The following is a 26,286-nucleotide window of genomic DNA, read 5'->3' as shown; positions in this document are numbered from 1 at the left end:
TGAAAAATTGGCAAGTAAATGTAACATCACTGTTTATATCCTTCCTGTTTGTCTAAAAAAAATTATTAACTGTATTAAATTTTAGGGCAACTTGAAAGTGCTACTTTAGGAGTATTGGAGGCGTTTTAGACTGATGTACCTGTCTTTGTCGACCTAACTAGTTTGTGCGATAACATAACAAAAACGGAGGTAACCTAAGCTCCCGAACGGACACCAATTGTACCCTTGGGCTTTTATTTGCTCGCGTTGCCTAAAATCTCCTTCGATCCATGATAGTAGACCGCGAAGTGGAGACCGAAGACCCCTACTTTCCTGTAAAATTTAAGAAAACTATATTTTATTTTATTTTTTCTTTTCTTTTGTATATTAATCAATATTTAATATGTTAAAATGTATAATAGCAACGGATTAATTTCTTCAGTTTTAATATGTATATGGACGTTTATGTATATATTTATATATGTATATCAACTTCTTTATGTAAGAGAAACAAATTGTTTTTTTTTTATAAAATACAATGAAAATATACGTAATTACACTTACTTATTTGGGAAAAATAGTGACAAGTATTTAAAGAATAAGGTTGAATAAGAACATGTTTTTTAAAATACGCAAGATCATAATTATTGGAGTTTAATATTTAAGCCCTTCCATGATGAATGGCGCTATTATTATCGCTAGAAATGCTGATAGATGCGTTATTCGTATTCACATCAGAGCCTTGATTGACCGTCATGTGTGGCGGGTGAGGTATGGTAAACAGATCTATATGTAAATGAGCACACATTTCCAAACTGACTTGCGCACAATAAGTCGTGATTGCTCCAAATTAGGACCAAAGTAACCACATTTCTGACACTACGCAATTGAAATGTTGATTAAAGAATAATAGATCCGCACGCAAAAGACCCAGATAAAAATATTCCATTTCAGCTTTCGTCATATGAGCTATCACTAACTTATTGGCCACTTCGTTGCCACCAAGTCAAACGCTATAAATTATAAATAGACAGAGATGTTCTCTGGCGATTTCTCAGCAATTATAAATGCAGGCGATATCATCAACATCAGCGATATACTCGGCGATAGAACGCTGGTACCAGCCACTGCGGATCCATTTGTATCGCATACTTTTTTGTTTATCACTTTGACATAGCGTGTGGCTAATAAAAGATCAATACCAAGAGTGAAATGCAGAGGAATAATGCGCACTTCAAACCCAAGATATCTTAGCTTCGTTAACCAGAATTCGGGATTAAACACGATTGACATTAAATGCATATCAATTTTTCCAAAACGTAACGCGCCCGAAATATAAGTTTGCCAATGGGTACAACCAAATAAACGAATGGCTCTGGAGTAACTAATTAAAATAGAGGTTCGATTGGCAGGGTGTACAGGCCGATAAGCTCAAAAACTGTGGATATGGAATTGCTCCCATAATCGAGGAGCTCATACAACGGCGAAGACGTATTTGTTCACTTGGCTTGTTTTTCGTCTAGTGAATCTATACTTTCGTAAACAAATGAGCTAAAAGCCCAAAAGAGACAAGTCTATCGCGGTTGAGGAACTGTTCCGCCTGGGTTGTATTCCATTGATATCAAAGTTTTGACAACATTTGCTATTAGGCAAACAATAGTAATAAAATTCGGTGTTAATTGCAGGCTTTGAAGACCAAACACTTCCACCGTGGCTGTGGTCAAAGAGCTAAAAGACTTGCATTCTTACATTGATATATTCTGAAGGTGCTTTCATCGTTAGTAACAATATTATGATTTTATATACATGAACTATCATAGATTCGCAGAATATACAATTTTTCAATAAATTAATCATTTGTATTACTTTTGATTATCTTTTCTGCTTATTTAAGTGAATATTCTGCAAAAAGTACACTGAATAGAATGAGTAGAAGTTGCCCATTTTTTAGTTTCTTGCCCATACGCAGTTTACTATAATTAAATTTCGTTTCTTTTATCGGTTACTTCTTTTCAGATACTAGCGTAAATTATATTTTGTTATAAAGAATCATTTTTGTTTAAAATTCGAAGCCAATTTCTGCAATTAACGGATTAATTCGTTTATTCTCTTTTTTTCCTCTTCAAGTTATCTCAACGTACGCTAACTCGTTCATCCTTTCGTTCCTTTTCGAAAAAACCCAGAAAAAAGCAAAAAAAGCTGCATCAAAACACTCTCTTCTACTGTCAACTCTCCTCGTGCGCGTTCTTAACAATCTCAGTAAATGTTTAAGTCAAAAGCACACATTACATAAATTGTAATAGATTCGTAACAGTTGAACTTTCCTTAAAAAAAACATGCTGGAAACGCGAAATATAAGGTTTGACAGCAAAAGCTAAATGCTGGCTAACAATTCGGGTGCACATAAGACGCTTAACTTGATAATATCTCTATAGTTATCAACGTGATGTTTGCTTCCACCTTTGTGAAGGGGAATAAGAAAATTATATTTTCAATACAAGGGGAACACACTTGTTTTTTTGGACTGATTAAAAATAGCAACACATACTTCGTCGAAGCATAACTTGAGTACATATAATGGATTGCCAGGCGCGCAGCTACATTTCAGAAACTTCGAACTATTTAAAATGTAGTTTTCTGAAATGAGCAAATTAGAAATCGGAAGAGTTAGTGATCTGGTATGAATAGTTAACAGTAAAATCGGACTTAGAAGTTAAAAACTTTCGTCGGAAATATTCAGCAAAAGCGTTTGATATATTAATATCATCAGGGAACTCGGGGCTGTTGAAAGAAACTTACAAAGGATATATGGATATTTTTCTTTTGAAGTTGACAAACTTATAAATATATTCAGAATAAACAAGCTGTGAGGATTTTATCAACTGAAGGTAGTTGCAATAACATTGTTGGTTAAGGTAGTTAAATCTATGCGTTGCAGCAGAATACGTGGCATAGACATGAGAAAAAACACGTCTTATAAATTTTTTGAAAGTTTTGCTTCTCCTATTTTCGTAATATTTAATTCAATGGCATTGTTTTCTACGGAAGCTCATTTAATGTCATTAACTGCTGAACCAGTGTGGTTGAGACGTCTGGAGACTGAACTCAACCCTAAAGGTAATAAAAGAATGCTGTTGTATTATAACAACAAGGGCACTTTACAAGTTGCTCTTAATTATAATTAATTAAGAACGAAACATGTGTATACTAAATCAAAGATTATCCGTCAGAAAATCGATGTGAATAAAGTTCATTTGCAATACCAATGCACAAACGAGATAATTGCAGACGTATTTATAAAGATCGTAACCTCTCAAAAATTAATATGCTTTAGAAATAAATTTGGCATTCTCCAATCCACTTGTTGTTGGCGTAAGTAAAATTAAATTTTAAATTTGGCTTTATGATGTTTTATTTTATAATGAAAAAATTGCATAAGATATGTTTGATTTTAGAAATTTCTCAGTCAGGGAGAGTGCTGGGATTGAACGAAAATTTATATAATGTACTGAATTTCTCCTGCACATTATTTGATATCCTTCTTATTACATGCATGATATCCTTCTTATACATTGGTTGCAATTGAGTATTATGGAATATTTCGCTACGAACGTTTTCCCACTAAAATTTTTAAGTACTAGCATAAGGCGCCCGATATAAACAAACAATATTAAAAACCGTAAGAGAGAGAATAAACGATTGAAATAAGCACATTTACTGAAATTTGTACAACACGTACGCGTATGACTACACCGTAAACATACGTATGCGATAGTGTACGTATTGAATAGACCTGTGCGTACTTCGTACTTGATAGAAACATTCATGTGCGATTGCGCGTACCTTTTCTTAAGGAATTAGATGTGTGCAACACACACTTGTGCGCCGTATTGCGTGCGTTTGCTTACGCCATTACACGTAGACGCATAAGTTATAGAATTTTCAATTTTTGATTTGTCTTTGCTTGACCGTTTACTTGTAATATTTTATTTTGAACATTTCTTTATGAAAGGAATTGCTGTATTTTATGAGAATTGCCATTATTTTGTTATATATTTATCTAAGTACTGCCAAGGCATTGTTATTATAATTATTCTCCCTAATTTCTATCATAAATATTTTTCCTATTACTGCTATTATTCTTATTGAAATCAAAATATCATTATATTATTTCCGATTTGTACATTTTCATCAATCTTAAACTTCGCCAAAATGTCATTTAAAAAAAATTAGTTGAGCACGAGCCACCATGGAATCGTACCCAACGTATTGCAACTAATACCCTAACGTTCAGTCCTAGGTCGGCTGCCAAATCTATAGTTTCGAAAAAGATACCTCTCATATCTTCCTCTTTCGGCACTTCTCTAAACGCAAAATATTTCAATACATATTGTCAGTTAGAGCAAATGCCGCTGATCATTACAAAAATGCAGTTTGCTCCAACTTCCAATACTGCACTCCCATTCCCTAAGTGTACTAATCCATCATCTATGCGTCAGCTTTACTATAAATCAAAGCTTTCTTCATTATAACTTCATCTTTTATGATCGCATATATTTTTCCCTGACACCTTAGCAACTATCGCTTTCAAATTCCTTATCACTAAGGTGACAAAAGGGGAAGATATAAAAGGAATTTTGTTAGAAACAATAGACTTGACGAACGACTTAGGACTGAATGTCATTCTAGTAGTATGAAAGATAGAAATAGTCGGCTTGCATATTGGTTCATAAAGGTGTCGATGCATTCGTCAAGTTCGGTATCCTAGAAACTCTGCTACCGGACATAATAACAAGCATCAACTTGGTAAGAAAACTTTTTCAAACTATAATACTACCTTTGACTAATGTAATTAATTATACATTTCGCAAGTGATGCAAATTCCCTATTTTAAAAGAATAAATTGAACCTGCAATTCCTTAAGGCTTTGAAAATATTCACCGTTAAGCTTTCAACCTTCTGAATTCCAATTTATTATTAACAAATTTTGAGAATTTGACTTTGCTGCCAGCCCTATGGTGATCATGCTCATAAAATGTTATCTGCAGCATAGCCGCGTAGATATGAGTTGCGGCTACCAAGTTAGTGTACGTGACTTCAAATTTCGGCGAGGTTTGACAATACTTGGCCGGGAAAGGAGTAACACTTACCGATTGGGCATACATCCATTTGGCTGCGGTCGCTCTCTTATGCTTTTTCCTCACCTCACCATTCTCAAGAAAAATAAAAAACATCTGATGAACCGATTTTTCCAAGCTTGGCTGCTTAATTTGTGAAACAAAAAAAACGGAATCTATTGCTCTGATTCGGCATAATATTGTTACGAGAATGCTAAATCCAATTAATTTCAGCTAAGTAATTTTGCCTAGTAATAAATTTCCTAAAGAAGGAAACAACAACTACACATTCGCAGGCGCGTCATGTAGCTGCAGGCCGATGAAAACGATTAGCGGAAAAGCAGACAGGGATTAAAAATAAAAAATATGAATTTGAATATAGTAACATGCTTGTAAAAATGTATATAAATAGAATATTTATGGAAGGGAGAGTTAGTCGGGCAAGAACATAGAAGTTGAGAGTACGGCCAAAATAAATTATGAATAATCCTAGATTTAAGGAACATAATTGTAAATATATTATCCTACTGTTAAGGAATATAATTGTAAATAAAAGAACTTTGACGTTTTTTTTCTTGAACAAAATACGGTCCAGTGATACGTACTTTATCTTAGGAAAGCGAATTTCATAACAATATTTTAGAAAGTATGACAAACACACAAGAAATTAGCAAGTCAATATCTGATGAGGAATTAGAAATTAATAGTTATTAGAGATATAAACACAACGATATGCGTCAGGGTATTTGACATATAAACATGCGATGAGGAAGTGTAAATGCTAAAAATGTTTAAAATTAATAATGGAGGTGGATAAGGACTTAACGGTGGATAAGGACTTAACAAAAATTTTGTCGCACTTCACCTGGCTGAGTATTGCATTTCGTAATGCAATACGATGCCAGGCGCAACAATTAAAAAATCACCATTTCTGTTAAGTTAAGCATAATTTAGTATAGAAATTAAGTATAAATAGTGCACGTTTTCAATAAAGGAATTAATTGTTATCAAAAGCAATTCACGAGCGTATTAACCGGCTTAACAATATAAGGCGTTCAATCCGCCCAAAATACAAATATTAGGGACTGCTTTATGCCGAGCATGATTGGCAATTTAAAAAGCAGAAAGACTTGGCGCTTATGAAGCCGAACAGGCTAGGGCTAAACTACGGTAAAACACGGTACACTTATCTATACCTAGGGAAGGATTCATAGGGAATAATTCCAAATACTGCAACCCATTCTATCATCGCGACACATCGGTTGCAGTAAAATAACCATTTTCATTTTTATTACATGGCGATCCTGCGACCGACCCTGCGACCCTGAATGGCAGCCAAACTTCTTAAGGCAACCAAAATTTTTAAATCTGCCGATCCTGCAAAACACCCGAAATTTTTACCACCGCAAGGCAGTCAAAAAATTTTTTGATCCCACAAACCCAGCAGTAACCTGCCTATATTTTCGAACCAAACTTTCGACACATACACCTTAATGTAATATGCATTTGAAGGTCCAAAGAAGATCACGATAGATCACGGAAGGACGCTCAACTAACTCCGGTACAACCCCAAAAAAAAAGGAGACAAACTAATCAAAAACCGCAACCGCCTCGATTTCCTTAAAAAAGCAGTTCAACACCCCATCCCCTGGAACGCCTCTTCCCAGTATTGGAGAGAGATCGACAACCTACAAAGATGGTTCCAGGAAAGAAAAACCAGCAAAGAACAATAAAATAAAATTTTTTTTTATCAAAAATATTATCAACACACAAAAGAAAATTAAAAAAAAAATTTTTTTTGAAAGAAATGTTAGAATAAATAAATATAAATATTAATAAAAAAATATTAAAATATAAGAAATTAAAGAAAAAAAGAATGAGAACTTAAATACATAAATTCCAAAAAAAATATATATATATATTTTTCACGCCTTTAATGGAAAGAATAGATGAGATCAACATCTCTATAGATAAGATAATTTATAACCTTAAAAAGCTAGAAAGTAAAACATATAAAAAGGAAACTATCGAAAGCAAACTAGAAGAATTAGAAAACTATAAAACTAGAGTCCGTACCATAATAGAAACTAACACAAAACCAGAACAGCCAAGCCTATTAAATAAAATAGAAACATTTAAGAAAATATGTAAAACAGCAAAAGAACTGTTAGAAATCGAAGCTACCAAAGAACCGCTGGAAGACATAAACCCCAGCAAAACAGATAATATAATACAACCAAAAATAGATTTTAACTTAGAAACAGCTTCCAAATCCATACCCACTTTCACTGGCAATTATAAAGATATCAACTGCTTTTTAAAAGTTGTTGAAATAATACACAGAACCCTAAAAGAAGAGGCCAAACCACAACTAATAGAATACACCTTTTACTGCAAACTATCCTCGAACGTCCAAACCGTCCTTGCAAGTGATATCCCAACAACACTACAAGAATTAAAAACTACACTTGAAAATAAATTTAAATCAAATCAAACAATACCAAAACTACACTCAATATTAAACCAAACAACACAGAAAGGCACCATCACAGGTTTCAAAGACAAAATTTTAAACATAATAGCAGATCTAAATAATCTCCAAATTAAAGAACTAGGCCCCAACGCCACTAACGAACAAAAACCGTCATTACTAGTATCAACGATACGTACGCCTTAACCATATTCAAAAACGGTCTCGATGACTACATTAAACCCACTATCTTTGCGGCCCAACCAAAAACCTTTTCAGAAGCAATTAATATTGCTCTACAATATGAGAGTGCGACCAAAACAAATTCACAGGTAGTGAGAATAAATTACCAAAAGAAAAATTCACACAATCGTCACAACAACAATAGAAACTATTACACTAACCACAACAACAGAAACGAATACCACAACAATAATAATAATCCGAATAGAAACAATCAAGGATATAATAATCAAACCAGGGATTATAACAATAACAACAATTTTAATAGGAACAATAATAATAATTCCAATACCAATAACAACAACAATAATTTTAAAAGAAATTTCAACTATCGAAATCAAAGTAATAACAGGAATCAAAGAAACAACAACCAAAATCACCGCGTACGCGCAATAAAGACCAGGGAAACGGATTTCACCCGGATTCCTTAGCGATGCCCTTGAATTCGGGACAAAACACATAAACCAGGCATTCACCGAGTACACAAAAGAAACCAACTCCCATATCTTTTCCCTCTCAAAACTATCAAACTATATATTACTAGATATTAAAAATGCAACAAAAACAGAACTATCATTTTTATTAGACACAGGAGCAGACATCAGCCTCTGCAAAGCACACCTTTTGGAAGATTACCCAATAAACAACGCAGAATGTATCAATCTGACAGGAATAACCAACGAACGTATAGAAGCATTGGGAACCACACATTTGAATATAAATCTAGGAAACGGAATCACTCAACATAAAATACAGCTAGTAGACCAGAACTCCCCATAAAAACCGATGGAACCATCGGAAGAGATTTCCTACACAAGTATGCTTGAATTTAAATTATGAAAATTTCTCTCTTACAGTTAGTACACACGACGACCAAATTCAACTCCCCATATACGGCGAAATACTTAATAAAACCAGCATATTTCTTCCCCCGAGATGCGAAATCATAGTCGCCATAAATATCAAAATAGACATCGACGCTTTAGTACTAAATAAAGAAATAGAAAAAGGAATATTTTTAGCCAATTCAATAATATCAAAAAACGGACAAAAACACATTAAAATATTAAATACACTAGATAAAGAAATCACCATACAACGCGTACATATCAACACCGAACCACTCAACACCTATTAAATCATACAATATTCTCTCTCAACATAATGAACAACGATTCCAACAAATATTACAATCCATAATATTAGACACCGTTAACAACACTCAAAAACAAGAACTCATAAAAATCTTCAAAAAATTTCAAACAGTATTCCATCTAGAAAATCAACCACTCACAGCAAATAATTTTTGCACACAAAACATAGAAACAAACGACAATACACCAGTATACATAAAAAACTATAAAATACCCCACACACAAAACGACACCGTACATACCCAAGTAAAAGAATTATTACAACAAAACATTATAGAACCCTCAGTTAGCCCCTATAACTTACCACTTTTACTAGTACCCAAGAAAAATCAGACAGACATAAAAAAATGCTAGTAGTTCCCCCTTACAAGATTAGAAGACATCTTAGATAGACTAGGACGAGCAAAATATTTCTGCACTTTGGACGCAACAAACTCATTTCATCAAATAAAACTTAACAAAACCTCGCGACCCTTAACCGCCTTTTCAACACCAAACGGACATTATCAGTACACGAGACTTCCATTCGGACTAAAAATTTCGCCGTATAGTCTTGAAAGAATGCTAACCATAGCTTTATAAGGACTAAACAGTGGAGCATATTTATGCGTAAACGACATAATAATACAGTTTTGAGCATCACAACAGAAACCTACCGAAAGTACTCAAACGACTTAAGAAATACAACCTAAAACTAAACCCATCCAAGTGCAACTTCCTACAACCAGAAGTAACCTATCTAGGACACCTAATAACACCCGACGGCATAAAGCAAGATCCCGCTAAGTACGAAACAATAAAAACGACCCCCAATCCAAAAATACAGACGAAGTAAGAAGATTTGTAGCATTCTGCAACTATTACAGAAAATTTACAAAAGACTTTGCTGACATAGCACAACCACTAAACGATCTCCTGAGAAGAGGAAAAGACTTCGACAGGTCAAACCAATGTAATCGGGCATTCCTAGAACTCAAAAACAAACTAATGTCCCCACCCATAGTACAATATCCAAATTTCGATAAAACGTTCATTTTAACATCAAATTACGCCTTAGGAGCAGTACTATCACAAGGAGAAATAGGTCAAGACTTACCCATCGCATACGCAAGCAAATCTCTAAACAAACACGAAAAAAATAAACCAATCATAGAAAAAGAACTACTCGCAATCCACTTTGGAATAACACATTTCAGACCCTACTTGTTCGGCACAAAATTCACAGTGATAACTGATCACAGACCATTAATAGCACTATTCTCCCACAAAAACCCCACCTCAAAATTAACCAGAATAAGAATAGAATTATCGGACTATGATTTCAACATAATTTATTAAAAATGTTCTAGCAACACTAACGCTGACGCCTTGTCAAGAATAAACATAAATTCTAATATATTAAAAGAGATGACTCCATAGAAGAAGACCAAGAACGAATAAACAAAAACGCTAGTAATAACCAGAAGCAAATCGGCAAAAGAAAACACACACAATGAACAACTAAATATGTGGGAATGCACATCAATAAATGATATTAAGAACACAAGAAAACTAGAATTCAAATTCGAAAGCGGTATAAAAGATATGATAATTGAAAATGTTAAAGAATTAAACTACGCACGTGTAAGATGCAATGGATATCCAGACCATTTCGATGCGCTCTTGGAAAAATTGACATCAAAACTGAACAAGTTAAATTTCTTAGACTATGCACTTAGTCTACATGATGATATATTTAAATACATATCCAAAGAGGTATTAAAAGAAAAATTCAACAATATTAAAAGAAACCGCATCAATATACTATTAAACAAAGAAAGAGAAAGAATATATGACGATAAAAAAAAGTGCAAATTAATAGTAGAATACCACACTTGCCCACACTCAGGACATATCGGAGTAAGAAAAACATTCCAAAAATGAAGTCAAAATACATCTGGCGCAATATGTTCAAGATGATAAAAAATTATAGAAAACAATGCAACATTTGCCAAACAAGCAAACGAACCAAACATACAAAAGAACCTCTCACAATGACAGATACACCGTCCACATCTTTTGAAACACTAAGTATAGATACAGTAGGACCAATAAAATCTTCCAATAATTTCCGATACATATTAACAATACAATGTGAATTAACAAAATATTATTATTATTATTATTATTTTAATTTTAGACTAATGAAATGAATTCTTAGACTAAAAAAAAGACATTGAGCACTAGCAACACAGGCTATCGGCTCAACAAAATAAACAAAATATATTATCGCACATTCTATTGTAGATAAAAGCGCAAAATCAATTGCCAAAATATTAACAGAAGAGGTAAAATTTAAATACATTCAAAACATTAAAATCTGACAGAGGAACAGAGTTCAACAATGAACTAATAAATGAAATTTGTCTGTTACTAAATATCGAACAAAAGTTCTCAACCCCCTACCACCACGAAACCTTAGGTACAGTTGGAAGAAACCACAGAGTTCTTAACGAATACTTTTTATCCTTTTCACCAAACAATGATTGGGATAAATGGATACCATACTACACTTTCGCATATAACACTACCCCTCACGTACAAACACAATATACAACTTTTGAACTGATATATGGAAAATTGCCATACATGCCCAACGAAAAAGTATTAAATTCAAATCTTACATACAACCCTACATACAAAACTACATAAATGAGCTAAAAACAAAATTAAAATACTGTTCAGAAAAAGTTAAAAGATTTTTAGAAAAGGCAAAAGTAGCAAGAACACAACTATCAGAAGAACATTACACGAATCCAATCGATATAGACATAGGAGATCAAATTTTATTAAAAAGAACACAACAGAAAACCCTATGAAGGACCCTATGAAGTAATAGATATCAAAGAACCCAATGTCACAATACAAATTAAAGATAAGCCAAAAACTGTACATAAAAATTTAATTAAGGGATACAATACAATAGATGTAAACTAAATTTATTTAAGAAAAATTATAACCCAAATCTAATTAAGACTAGAAATATGAAAATTATAAAAATTTAACCAAATATAATTAAAAACTAAACATACAAAGCTGTAAATAAACACTATATACTTAAGAATTTATTTGAATTAATTATGTAAAAATTACTGTTTAAAACTCTCTTTCCTAATAGAAAATTGTTAACGTCCAATAACACATTAACAATTAAAAGCAGAATTTAAAAAGCAGAAAGACTTGGAGCTTATGAAGCCGAGCAGGCTAGAGCTAAACTAATGTAAAACACGGTACACTTACCTACACCTAGGGAAGGATTCATAGGGAATCCTCCCAAATACTGCAACCCATTCTATCACCACGACACATCGGTTGCAGTAAAATAACCATTTTCATTTTTATTGCAATATATTTGTAAAGAGGAAGTTATGGATTTAATTACTCAAGCTGTCTTACAAAACAGGGAAAGTCGTTTCCTTCCTGTCACTGACGACGAATGCAAAAACCATCGTAGTAATTATTAAGATAGTTTAAAAAAGGTGTTGCTTTTTAAGAACGTGAAATTGTTATTCGACACGATAGAATCGGGAAAGGACAAAAAATTGAGGCAAAAAAATTGGCATAATAATATATTTGTTATAATATATTTTTCTTTTATAGTTATTTTTATCATTATTGTACTAACATATTGTTCCTTTATTAAATTCTCTTTTATGTATTTTATTGTATTAGTTATTATGTTAGTTCTTTATATTAGTTACGTTTTAGAGGTACTTGTGAAATATTTTCGGGGAAACAGCCATTTAAAATAATTGTTAACACGCCTTGTGCAATACCTCGTGGGTGGTGTGGAAAATTGTACACAATTGCCCAATAAATATTAACTATACGTGTAGCAGTGACCAAGAACAATAATATTAAATTTTTGTGAGTAAATAGATAGAAGTGGTAGAAATTAGATAGGATGACTATAATAAAAATTTTTTTGGCAATAAATAAGTTGATGTGTTGAAAAGTAATAGTAATTCTCGAAAAATGAGGCAAATCATAAGATAAAAAATGTTCAAATTTAAATATCAAAAGTAAACGGTCAAGCACAGAAAAATGAAAAGTTTAGAACTCTGTCGCTTATGTGCCTACGTATAATTTCTTATGCAAATGAACGCACAACCGCACATGCGGTAAGTCGCATTATCCCAGTAGGCAACAAAATTAAATAACTTTAAAAACGAAGCGTCACTAATATTTGTCTTTTTATATATAAGGATGGATACGAAGAAAAAAGTCAGCATACTAATAAAAATTAATATCTGGTGGGGTATCTTTTTTGTTTAATTACGTAATTTAAACGTTCTGACATAGTCATCTTACCCTATTTTACTTGTAGTCTATATTTTAGGTCTTGGACGGAAGAGATTGAATGTTTTCGCACTAATTTATCCAACATATTTTTGATGGGATTCATACCTGGCGATTTATGGGAAAGGGAGGAGCACTTTGTGGCAGTTATATAAGAATTATTCTTGGATAAAGTGGGACTTAGGCTTGAGAACGTTGTTTTGATAGAATTTGAACGTTTCCAAAATAGCAAGCTTGTGCGCAATTTCTTTCAAATTTTCCGTCAATTTTCAAAACACCAATTTTCCGACTCCACTGACTCCAAACTTTATGCAAATTATTCCATGGCTATTGCCAAGCTCGCCGTAAGCTGTTGGTACGAGAACGTAGTAGGTAGCTAAGACTAAAAATTTTCAGGGGAAAGCCTAATTGTTAGGCGTCCCATTAAAAATACATGGGATGAATCAGTGCGGCAACACTCATTCTCTTCCATCTAAGACCTAAAAAATAGGTTAGATAGGAATGGAGTATGATCCCTGTCTCCCACGCAAAAAAATTATACAAAGTTTGTTAAAACATTTAAAAGACATTACTAAACAAAAAGGGTAGCCCACCAAATGTTTATTTTTAAAAATATGCTGTTTTTTTCTTTATATCCTTATATGAAAAAAAATCATTATTAATGACTTCAACTTAAATTTTTCATAAATGATTAGTCGCCTGATTTTTCGGAGTTATTACTGGTTGTTCGGAATTGCATTTACAAGAAACAACAGCAAATGAACAGCAAAGAACAAAAAATGGAAAACAAAAAAAAAAAGGCAACCACAGCAATATAAGTCACAAAGAGCTAAACAAAAAAAAGAAAAGATTACTAAAACGAATAGGCGAAGATATAAAATGTATACCAACTTCAATTTAGATTTTTATTTCTCAGCATCTTAAAATAAATATGTACGCACATATCATATATATAAATTTCAAAGTTATTAGTAGTTTGCCAACTCACCAATACCTTCTTCGTCTGCAGTTAGTGTATGTGCCAAATTAGCTTAGAATTAGTATATCAGAGGAAGTTAGCACACGCTTGATTCCTTTTCTTTCTCATTACATACTTAACCCTATTACGCAAAGTACAATAATGTAATGTATTTAATACACCCCCGTAATTTTGGCCTAATTAATCGTAGTAAGCATATATATTATGACCTAATTTATATTAGCAATAAAGATTTAAATAATTTCGACTAACGTTTACGCAAGTTTTATTATTACGTTCAGTCAGTGGAAAGTAAATGATCAACGAATGGTAAAATATAAATCGTTCATAATCGTAATAATCAAATAAATAGATTCATTTCGGAATATTCTAAAATCAGGTAAATCGCGAGTGTTGCGACACCTAATTTGCGCTTAGCGAGAAATTCTGGATATAGACAAACAATATAGCATAATTGGAATGAATTTTTTCCCTCCCACCATAAATTCCCTTATTTTCATAACAGGGCGATCCTGTCCGGCATCCCGCCTTTTATTCATAAAAATAGTTTCGTAAGTCAAGAGCATCAAGGGATCAAAAATATTGTTCATAGACAATATCTCTGGTTGACCTTTCATACAAGATGTTACGTGAATGGGCTCAGTTAAGACTACCATTATCAGATGAATATTTAGAATCGGAGTAAGGATAGAGACTAACAACTCAATGGTCGCGGGTGGAAATCTCAAGTGCTGTAGAGTTTTCACTACAGGCGAGCATAAGATCTAATATGATTGCGTTAATATTGGTCTTAATAAAGTTTTTATAAACCACTTTATATATTCGAGATGTTTACATTAAGGCAAAGGGCAATTTTAATTGCGCGCACCGGGAGTTTCACATGTTGAAGCGGGATATGGTAGTGTCAGTACGACTATAATATCGTAAAAATCGGGTCTGCAGTATTTTCAAAGCTTGGTTTTTTTCACTATCTCATCTTTCACGACTTTCATGGTCGTTTGTAAGTCGTTAATGCGTAAGTTAAACTTTTCCTTTGTTTGATTTCCTGAGCTGACTACTATATTCCTAACCTTCTCATCAACGCAATTATAGAACTCTTGGAACCTTATGATGCAGTTTCGTGTGATTTGGTCGACGGCCGGCTGACGTTATTGGGGCAGGAATGTTTTCCACGAAACAGTGCAGCTAAAGAGTATCACATTCCTTATTAACTTTGCATACTTCTCATGTAATATCTTGGAACATATCCTATGGGAGCCAGATTGGGCACAGGGGACATTTAGTTATGCCTTCGTAAGCACTTGCTCAAACCGCAATACATTCTCGAATACTGTCAACTAGGGCGCCAAAGGTCACCACAGTAGAAGCAAGCAAAATAAGGAAAGGAATCATGGGGCTTACCACATGTGTAATTGCAAATATATATCATTCTTATTACACTTGCAATTTCAATTGAAGCGAAGACCAGACACACGTCCTGCCATCTTGTTGGGCAAAAACGCGGAGCAATCGTTAGAATACTACCAGTAAGCAGTAGCATTGAATCTAGTCACTTTACATAAAAGTCCAGTACTAAGTTAAATTTGCAACCGCAAGCTCTGAACCCTGCCACAGACACCGTAATTGCTGAAGCTAAAGAGTGAAATGTCAACACATACCTTATTTACAATGAAAGCGGAGTTGGACGGGTTTCGCTAAGAACTCACAGTTACTAATGCGGGCAGCGTTCGTTTGCACATCACACGTGTAGCCTGTCCATCTATATTGTGTGCAGATAACCCTACTAGCCCTATAGCTTTAATCGTGTAGTGAAAGCCACTTCCTACATCAATCTTAGCTACCTCTTTGGGTGTATCGATAGGCTCTTCCCTATGGGCGAAGGCAGATCAAGTTTCCACTGGTTTCAGGGATAAACGAACCGCCGTATCCCATCCTTCAGGCCTGCATTTTTTCCGTCGTTCCTAAACAATATGGCGTCGCACTCAATAATCGTCTTCATTGATGCGTGCATACACGCCTTTTGATTATTGTCACTGGCTTCGCAACCACTGGTCGCTTCTTTGGCATAGACTTTTTTGCAGCTAGAGGAGCTGTGGATGCATAGACGGACGCAAAGGACTTTAGTCCCACTATAAGCTTTGGAAATCCTGGGCGCCTAAGGCTTTTACGAGTTCTGATTTCTAGATTATATTTTTAGTTTTTTTTCTAACTTTCCTTTGAGTACTTCTTTTTCCTTTTCAAAATTTTGTTTCCCTTTACTATTGACAGTATTTTCAAAACGTATTTCTCGTTTGTAAATAAATTTCTCCAAACACACACTTTGTCCTCATATAAAAGAGGACAAACTTTCGCCACGATTAAACAGGTATAGACCCCACCACCGTAATGTCTCAACGCGAAACCAAAAAGCGAATATCGGAAGTCTTTCGATGATTTGAAAATGCACTGGCGCAAAAGTATTGTATCTAAGGGCGATTATTGATGAATTTTTTGAGAAAAATAAAAATTCACCTTTTTTTTGACAGAGTTAGTTAAAGAAGCTTTCACTTTTAGTCGTGGTCACATTGTGGACATAATGTTTGTTTTCATACATTTAATTTTTGATTTTCGTTTTTAATGTTTTAAGACAAACAACGTTGTATTTCTGATTTCTTCAAACACAGTTTTAGCCTTTCATACGCATTTTAACGCTTTCTGTTTATTTTTCTTTTTTCACTTTTAAGGAGGAAAAAAATTTTCTTTTAATATAATTTTTAATTTCTTTCTTAAGATGTTAGTAGACACGAGTTTTTATGCTTACACACGATTTTTAAATGTAACTTTTTTAGATAGAGAACTTTTAATTATAATATATATTAGTATTCTTTTCTTTGATTTTAATTATTCTTTATGGAAAGGAGTAGAAATTTTGGATATTTGTGCCACCTAGCCGCGTCGCCTGTGCTTGGGTTATGTGCTTTTGCATTTTTTTAAGGGGTTAGCTTAATATTTTTAGAAGGCAATTTGCAAGTGTGGGAATATATACTTATGAAGGCTTGTCTGCATTAAAATAAGGGTGCATATAATGCAAAAATTATCAAGGCCAGTCAGCTGCTAAAAAATCATTACTTTTGGACATTATATTTGATCGTAGAGCCCAGAATTGTTTTAACAATAATCTACAATAAATTAAGAACCGGGTAAAGTAGATGCTTAAAAAATCTTAAACTAAACGTTAGGATTTATCTTTTATAAAGTATAAAATATGAAGGAAAAAACGAAAAGGCTAAAATTTATGCATAAATAAACGATAAAAAAAGCGGCAAATGAAACAAAATAGTATGCGCTCTATGTCAGAGTCACATTAACCGAAACTATGGATCCGAAACAAGAGTGAACAACTAAACCGCAAGTATGTAAAAGCTTGGCAGTCAATAAGAGTGTACATATTTATTATAATTTGCAAATCATACGAACTTTTACAATTAAAAGCTTAGTTAGGCACGGTTGAAGCAAACCTCATATATTAAGGAACATTATTTTGGTAATATTCAACGAATAAGTTAGATTTTTGCAAAGGACCCTGATCGGATTGAAAAGCTGATAATTATCTCTACGGTGCCTGAGTTTTATGAAAGTAAACTTCGACGAAAGACAGTATGTAACACTGAAGTTTACCTCTCATAATGCGGAGCGCATTCTCCCAACGATTAACTTAACTAAAAATGAAGCACTCAGGACAAACCTTCATTTCTGTAGTGAACGCAATAGTGAAGTAGTAACCTATTTTCATAAAGCGGAAAGGAGACCAATCTTTCTTATCCCAAATTCATACGAGTGAAAAAAGTAAGCGATTTTATTCAATAAACATAAAATATGTAGGAAAAAGACTACACAACCGAAGCAACTTCAAGTAATAATCTCACCAAACTTATGTATAAACTTTTTGGTAGATGTGAAGCTAACTTTATTTATGGGGAAACCATTGAAGCTAACAAATTTATGAAACGGTTTTGGATTAGGATGGAGCCTAAATTTTATTTTTTGTAGATAACTAAAATAATTTTAGTGCTTATGGCAATTAAATCTACATCTCGCCTTCAAGTATTTGAGATAATCATATTTAGATGTATTTTTTGATGAGTTTGCTTTTCTTTATAGTTATGCTTTTCAAATACTCGGTTAAACTACAGTAGGCAACCGTTTGAAAGAGAAGGTCATCTGATTAGAGCAGCGGAACAAGTAGGTAAGTTGAATATGTTATAAAACGAGAGTATTAAGATTTGCATGTTTTTATCCGAGAAATCAAGCACAATGTTTGGTAACAGAATCTTGAAATATTGGTCTTTTTAAAGGTGAATTGTGAACCTTACAGAACGCGATCTAGCATGTTAGAGTGGTTCATGGGTGCACCGAGCTTGAAATAGAAGGGTAGGCTAAGTGTAGGTACGTGTTATCTGAAAAAGTAAAGGATGGCCGGCGATTTACAACAGCTAAGCGCTTAGAATCTCCATAATTGGCAACATGGTTACGTTGGAAAAGGCTCAAATCAATATTATTAATATAACAACGCTTCGTGTGGTGTGTCCCCCAACACAACACACAATCAAGAACTTCGGAAACTTTCACGAATTAGAGCATCATGGTCCATATAGGTAAAAACATCCATGGTCCATATAGGTAAAAACAACGTGCGAGAGAATTTAGTGGCAAGTTAAAGTTAATTTTCTACTGCCAATTTGCACTTGCATGGGAACAAATTTGAGCAAAATATGGAAGTTCACGTTCGAAGAGCGGAAAGCATTCTGCAATGGCAATTAAAACACCACTGCCCGTTCGATTTAATCGATCCCTCTTAAAATGTGGAAACTGTACAGAAAAAGTTCAGAGGAATGTAGATCAGGTTTTAGATTCCGTGAAAGTCAAGGAAGAAAATACTTTGCCTGCTGTATTAAGGTAAATCGAATGAATTTCAGCGTTTGTAATTTATAACTTTTTTTTATTTAACATTGAAGCATATCAAAGTTATAAATAAAAATGAAAAACAATTGTCTAAAATAAAAATTTTCTAAGTCGTTCAGTTACATGTTTGGAGATTGTAACGAATAGAAGCACGTGTCATTACAAAGCTAACTAGTTCGGCAGTAACGGTGGGTTTTTCTTTTTATCCAACAGACACTCCACAGACGGCTACATCCAACAAATACGCGAGCAAGAAAACCTTTACAGAGACAGACGAACGGACGCAACTTACCTAAAGGATGGGGTGATCATATACGCTGGGCCAATTTACGCTCTCTCTTAGCAATGTTCTCTTTCGGCCCATGATTTTGTATTCGAGACCGCGAAGATAGGTCCTTCGACCAGTTTAGTCGAAATTTAAAGTAAATGTTTCAGTGCATTTTTTCTTTTTATTAAGAAAACATAGACAAGAAACATGAATATTTATTTATAATATATATATAAAAGAAACTCCTATTAATATATTACTCATGTAAAGTTATATTCAAGAAATAATATCCTTTTGAATGCTCAAATAATAAAAAGTATAATATATATATATTACTTTGGGGAAAAAGAAATCCATTATTTTTTCGGTAGATGGCTGTACTGATAGATTTCTCGTAAAGTATCGAACAAACAATTTCAGATTTATGCTCGTTGGAAAGGTGACATTTCGCAGTAAAAAAATTCTTTTGCTGTTTTTTGTTTGGTGCATTCAGTTGTGAGTTACAGCGTGTTAAAAATGGAAGTGAACAAAGAGAAAATTCGGTACATTTTACAGTTTTTCTTTGACAAAGGCGAAAATGCAAGCCAGGCGGCTAAAATTGTGAATGGTGTTTATGGTCCCGATACTGTAACAGCCAATTATGTGCAATTGTGGTTTCGTAGATTCCGTTTAGGAATTTTTGATGTTAAAGATACACCTCGCACAGGTAGGCCAGTCGTCGAAAATGTCGATAAAATCGGAGAAATGATCGAAGTTGACCGGCATGTTAGCAGTCGTAACATCGCCCAGGAGCTAAAAATCGACCATAAAACAGTTTTAAACCATTTACATAAAGCTGGATTCAAAAAGAAGCTCGATGTTTGGGTGCCACACCAATTAACAGAAAAAAACATGATGGATCGAATTTCCATCTGCGAAGCCTTGGCCAAACGGAATGAGATAGACCCATTTCTTAAACGGATGGTGACTGGAGATGAGAAATGGATCACATACGATAACCCTGTGCGAAAACGATCGTGGTCAAAGAGCGGTGAAGCGCCTCAAACGGTGGTCAAACCAGGACTAACGGCCAGGAAGGGTTTGCTATGCATTTGGTGGGACTGGAAGGGGATTATTTATTATGAGTTGCTTCCATATGGCCAAACGCTAAATTCTGATCTCTACTGTCAACAACTGGACCGTTTGAAGATAGCGATTGACCAGAAATGGCCAGAATTGGCCAACAGGAGAGGTGTCGTATTCCACCAGGACAACGCTAGGCCACACACATCTACAGTGACTCGCCAGAAACTTCGGGAGCTTGGTTGGGAAGTTTTAATGCATCCGACATACAGTCCGGACTTGGCACCAAGCGATTATCATCTTTTTCTTGCATTGCAAAATTTCTTTAATGATAAAAAATTGGAATCTAGGGAGGATTGTGAAAATCGACTACCAGAGTTTTTTGCAAATAGAGACCAGGACTTCTATGAGAGAGGCATTTTGAATTTACCTTTAAAATGGCAACAAATCATACAACAAAACGGTGCATATTTGACCCAAATCGGACAATTCGAAGCATGTTAAATAAAGTCCTGAAGTTCATATAAAAATAATGGGTTTCTTTTTCCCCAAACTAATATATATATGCCTACTTCTTACATAAAAGTTCATATAAAAATAATGGATTCTTTTTTCCCCAAACTAATATATATATGCCTACTTCGTTACACAAAGTTACAAAATGTGATATTAATTAAAAATATGACGAATAAGAGAAAGAGAACATAAACCTGACGGCGTTGACAACGCTGGAACGATGTCTCTATGCTCCTGACGACAATAATGTCGATGATAATGATGATGGTGTTAGTACTGCAAAACTGAGTGACTATTACACTTTTCTTTTAACAGTTACAGCAAAATTACAGCCACTTCCGTACAGTCAACAAATGTATACTATGTATATGTATATTGACAGCTATTCACTTTCGTATCAAGAAGTGTGTATAAATTCTTAAACAGCTTTCAGTGCGGATGTAAGACCAAAATTTTTGTTTTTTCTATTAACGTATTTAACTCTTTCTTTAACCATTTCTTTGTTTCTATGGATTTCTGCTTCTTTAGTCCTCGTCTGCGGTTTTTACAGTTTCAACATAAATGAATGCTTAAGTGCACTTGGATAATTGTTCGCTCTCAAATTCCTATAAAACAATTCGAATGGCGTCAAACAAAAAGTTTTTCATTTTCTTTTTCCTTATTCGACCGTTAGTCCAACAATGATGTCATAAGCAAGTAAAAATGTGATCGTCTTAAATTTGATATGCACTCAATTTCATAAGTAATCTATTTGTTGGTATATTCCGCTTTATTCTTTTACTTTACCAAATTCTTTACATCGTTTCATGAGCATTTTAAATTAGGTCATGAATATTTTATTATAAGACTTTGCTTTTTCTTCCATGCACCTAATTATATATATTCTAATATTAATATAAATAATGCTTTGCTCAGAGAGAAAATTTAGTTCGTCTTATTAATATTTATGTAATGTCCGTAGAAGATGACGAAAACTTTAATTTTAATAACTTTATTCCATACATAAGTTTTCGCAAAATATCACAAAAATGGAATTTATTCCTTTTTGATTAAGTGAAGTATGCCACGTGCTTATTAATGTAAGCCAAGATATCCTCGCACACGAAAACCACAATGTATCACAAATTTAAAACACATTATTATTTCACTAGCATTTGTTTTTACCGATTTTTTTATTTATGTTCTATAAATTTTTACATAAAAATAAAACACTCAATCTTTATTTCTCAGCAATACATTCAGTTTTCTCCCTACACCAAACTTGTCATCGTCCTGTCAAAAACTCGTCTCTCATATATCTCTAACTTCATTCTTTAAGATCACTAAAACTCATGATAAACCACCATAAGGTTATTATTATAACAAATGTTACAAGTTCGGGGTTACTGTAGTTAAAGCCACATTATTAATCATAGGGTCATTAGAAATAAAAAATGGATAATTTTGGGTTGGAGAAAAAAAATGGAGAGAGTGGCTATGTATGCGCACGGGAAGCGTAAAAAGTGTTGAAAGAAGAAGGCGATTTTGTACCCTTTTTTTTGGTGGTTTAGGCCGATTTTGGTCAGCGGAAGGATACAACCTTTCCATATCCGCATAACTGAAAGGGCTCTTCTGTTCCTTTGTAAAGTTGGCATTGGTAGCAATAGAAGAAACTTGATTTTTATATATAGGCAGGGACGGAGTACTCAATACCATTAGCGCATTTGGTAAGGCAATGTTAACATGGTCCACCGTTGCAGACATATTAGGGGGATAAGCAATAGGAGCAGTAGCATGAACTTTCTGTGAAGAAGAAAAATACACATGCCACGCTGCATGTTGATCTCTTACCATTTTGAGTCAAAGCAGAACAGTCTACATACAGTCTACAGAACAGTCTGCATACTCATCAAACATCATCTCAAATTTTTAAAATTTAAAAAAAATCCGACGTGAGTTGCGTAGGTAGTTCTTACAAATCCATTCTCGTCTGCTAAAAAAGTCGATAAAGCTCTATGTTCCCTTTCCTACAACCAGAATAAAACCAACGTGCTCTTGTAGAGTCCAAGACTGCATTGATGACTCTGCCGGTAATACCAGCATAAATGGGATGATAACATTGCTCAAATATCCAACAGGTAAAGAAGTAATCAGAATTTGAGCCTACTTCGGCAAGACATAGTGTTCACAAACATTTCATCGTGAAAAGTATAATGATAACAGTCACTCACAGCTTAACAAAGAAAAAAATACTTTTGAAAAATATGAGGAAAGGAAGAAAGAAAACAGCGTTAGTGAACTATAAACACAAACTGGGCAGAAACTAAGCAGCTAAAAAACAACAACAACGCGATATAAATAAGTATTAGAAGCAGAATCCAAAAAAGATAGCAGATATAAAAAAGGGTTATTCAGGCAATTTACAAAAAGGAAAAATATCGTTTCCATAAATTATCGCAATATGCCCAAAATTCGTTTAAAAGTGTAGCACGATCGCAGAAGAAAATCGAAAACAGAAAATTGTTGATTTTGATAAACATTAATGAAGAGTTTTATTATTAGTCACATTACACTTCTGGTACTCTTAGTTCTTTTCCTATGAAAGTGAACTCAATTCCCTAGTATTCCAATCGTATATATATTCAATGTTGGAAGAATTAATATTATAAATAATAACATCCTTCATATATGAACATGTGCTTAATGTTAATGATAAGTACGGTTTTTTGCGGCAGGACGGGAGTGATTGTAATGGATTGTCGTAGGTATACGGTGGGTCGACTGACAATATACTCTAGGGGTGGACATATGTATTCAGTAATAGATGTATATATTTATTTTGTTTGTATATTTTAATTCAAATTTTGTTTAATTACATTTTATATTTCATTGTTATTATTAATACTATTATTATTATTATAATTTTAGACTAATGAAATAAATTCTTAAATAAAAAAAAAAAACATTGAGCACTAGCAGCACAGGCTATCGGCTCTAATATAAATAAATGTACATTAGATAATGAGCTTTGTAGTATTAATAAAGTAATATATAGAATTGATATTCTGTTCTGAAGCTGATTTTAGAATGTCCAAAGGGTTAGTCGTTTCAAATGCAATACTTCTAGCCAAGGAAAAGTTAAGGCAGCCGCAGAGAATGTGCTTTATAGTAAGAATTTGCCCACAACTGCAGATTGGGGAGAAAGACTTCGTCAAGATCCATTGGTGAGTTGCAATCGTATGACCAAGGCGAATTCTCGAAAATTGGATTTCTCAACATTTGTTGGATATAAAGGTGGAGTTAATTGAGGGTTAATGAAAGAGTAGTGTTGATAATGGTATTGTAAATTTCCTTCTGCAATATTCTCTTTAATTTTTCTTCCAAAGTATCTTTGAAGATCCAACTTTTCCAAGACATCATCCACAATTAGGGGAGCAGAAGCAACATACTTTGCCGCTCGATCAGCCTGCTTATTTCCCAATAAACCAATGTGACTTGGTACCCATAACATTTTGATTTTTCCGTCGGGTGTAGTAATTATATTCCTTAATTTGTTGATGGTGCTCAATCTCCAAGTCGAAAGGTTCCGAATAGGTTGTAATATAGACAAACTGTCGGTAACAACGACGGTTTTGAATTTGTTTTTATGGGCAAGGTTCGCAACGTGAAGGATAGCTCTGGTTTCGGTTGTGAAAGTTGAAGTACTTTCGTGATATATGTGATTGAGAAGAACCTGTCCTGTAGCAGCTATCACGGCACAAGTAGAGGCAGGTCAAAAGATTTTGAGCCGTCTGTGTATAAAAGATTCTAACCGGTACTCTCCAGTACTTGGGTTTTTTCAGCTATTAGATTCCTGAAGGCATAATATGGAGTACTTTCTTTCTTGTGTATAGACAGTGAGATGTCAAAAGAGCAGTCTTTCAAAATCCATGGAGGTTTAACACTAAGAGAGCGGAAAATTTTTAAGGGAATGTTCAATTCCTTTGCGACGAGCAAACAATGGTCAATTGCAGATAGTGACTTTGGAATTTTCTTCGCAATAATAATCTTTCTCACGTCATCACCGAGAATAGACTTGTTTGAATTAAGAAGCTTGGTTACTGTTTTAGCTTTTAACTTATAAAGTCTATTTTCTTAACTTGCGAGACCAGTTTCAATTATAATATTATTTATGGGCGTCGTCCGAAAAGCCTAACAACTTGCTCTGACGGCTTGGTGATAGACCGGTTTAAGGATGTTGGTATTAGATTTACAGCTATTGTCATAAATTATCAAAGCATAGTCAATCGTGTTTAACCCAAGCATTTCGGTAAGATAAGCAATAGTGTTAATATGCGCATGGCTTCTCCAAGCAACGTGCTGTATGAAATTCACCCTTGTTAAAATAGAATTTTTTAACCGAAGACAGTGTGCTTTCCAACGATATTTGTTGGAAAAGTGAGCCCGAGAATATGCAGCGTCTGCACGTTTAGTACTGGTAAGTCATTAATATGCATCACAAATCTGGTTTCGACAAACGTGCATTTTTTTTAGATTTTTGTATGGAAATTTTAGCCTCTGACGAGTTTGCCCATGCGGAGATCTCTCGTCCATTAGATTCGAGCTTGTTGATTGCCTTCGTACTATCTTTTTCTTTTGTAAAAATGTATACATCATCTGCGTAGAGACAATGTTCCATTATGGTACACGGAAAAGAATTTTGCTAATTTCGTCAAGGGCGATCTGGAAAAGCGTGAAAGAAGGAGGAGATCCTTGCGGAATGCCATTCATTAGCGGAAAGGAATCAGAAAGATTATTGTTGATTCTAACTTTAAACCGCCCATGCGACATGAATGATTTGAAGTAGTTGAAAAATTTGGGTCCAACATTCCATGATTTCAAGAGTCTTAAAATAACATGAAGACTAACTCTGTCAAATGCTTTTTCGAAATCAATTGAGAGAATTGTTACGTGATTTCGTTCGGAAATTGCTTTGCTTGTAAAATAATCAATATGTAACAGAGCTTCGATGCATCCTCTACCCCGCTTGAAACCAACTTGTTGCTTTGTTATCAGGTTCTTGGACTCAAGAAACCAAGATAATCTAGATGCCATTATCTTTTCTAATACCTTTGAGAGGCAAGATAAAAAAATATTGGGCGATAATCCGATGCGATGGAGACATTTTTAGACTTTGGAATTGGAACAACTGTTGCCAGTTTCCACATATAGGGTATATGACCAGTCAAAAATACGGTATT

The 26,286-nt window shown here is 34.0% G+C and overlaps 1 pseudogene; it reads right to left on the bottom strand.

The window, feature by feature from the left end:
* Nucleotides 1–554: 554 nt before the first annotated feature.
* Nucleotides 555–5,148, bottom strand: LOC119637674 (annotated as a pseudogene).
* Nucleotides 5,149–26,286: the final 21,138 nt, after the last annotated feature.

The sequence above is a fragment of the Glossina fuscipes genome, unplaced genomic scaffold (assembly GCF_014805625.2).
Source record: "Glossina fuscipes isolate IAEA_lab_2018 unplaced genomic scaffold, Yale_Gfus_2 60, whole genome shotgun sequence".
NCBI lineage: Eukaryota > Metazoa > Arthropoda > Insecta > Diptera > Glossinidae > Glossina > Glossina fuscipes.
This window is presented reverse-complemented; position numbering and strand designations above follow the sequence as displayed.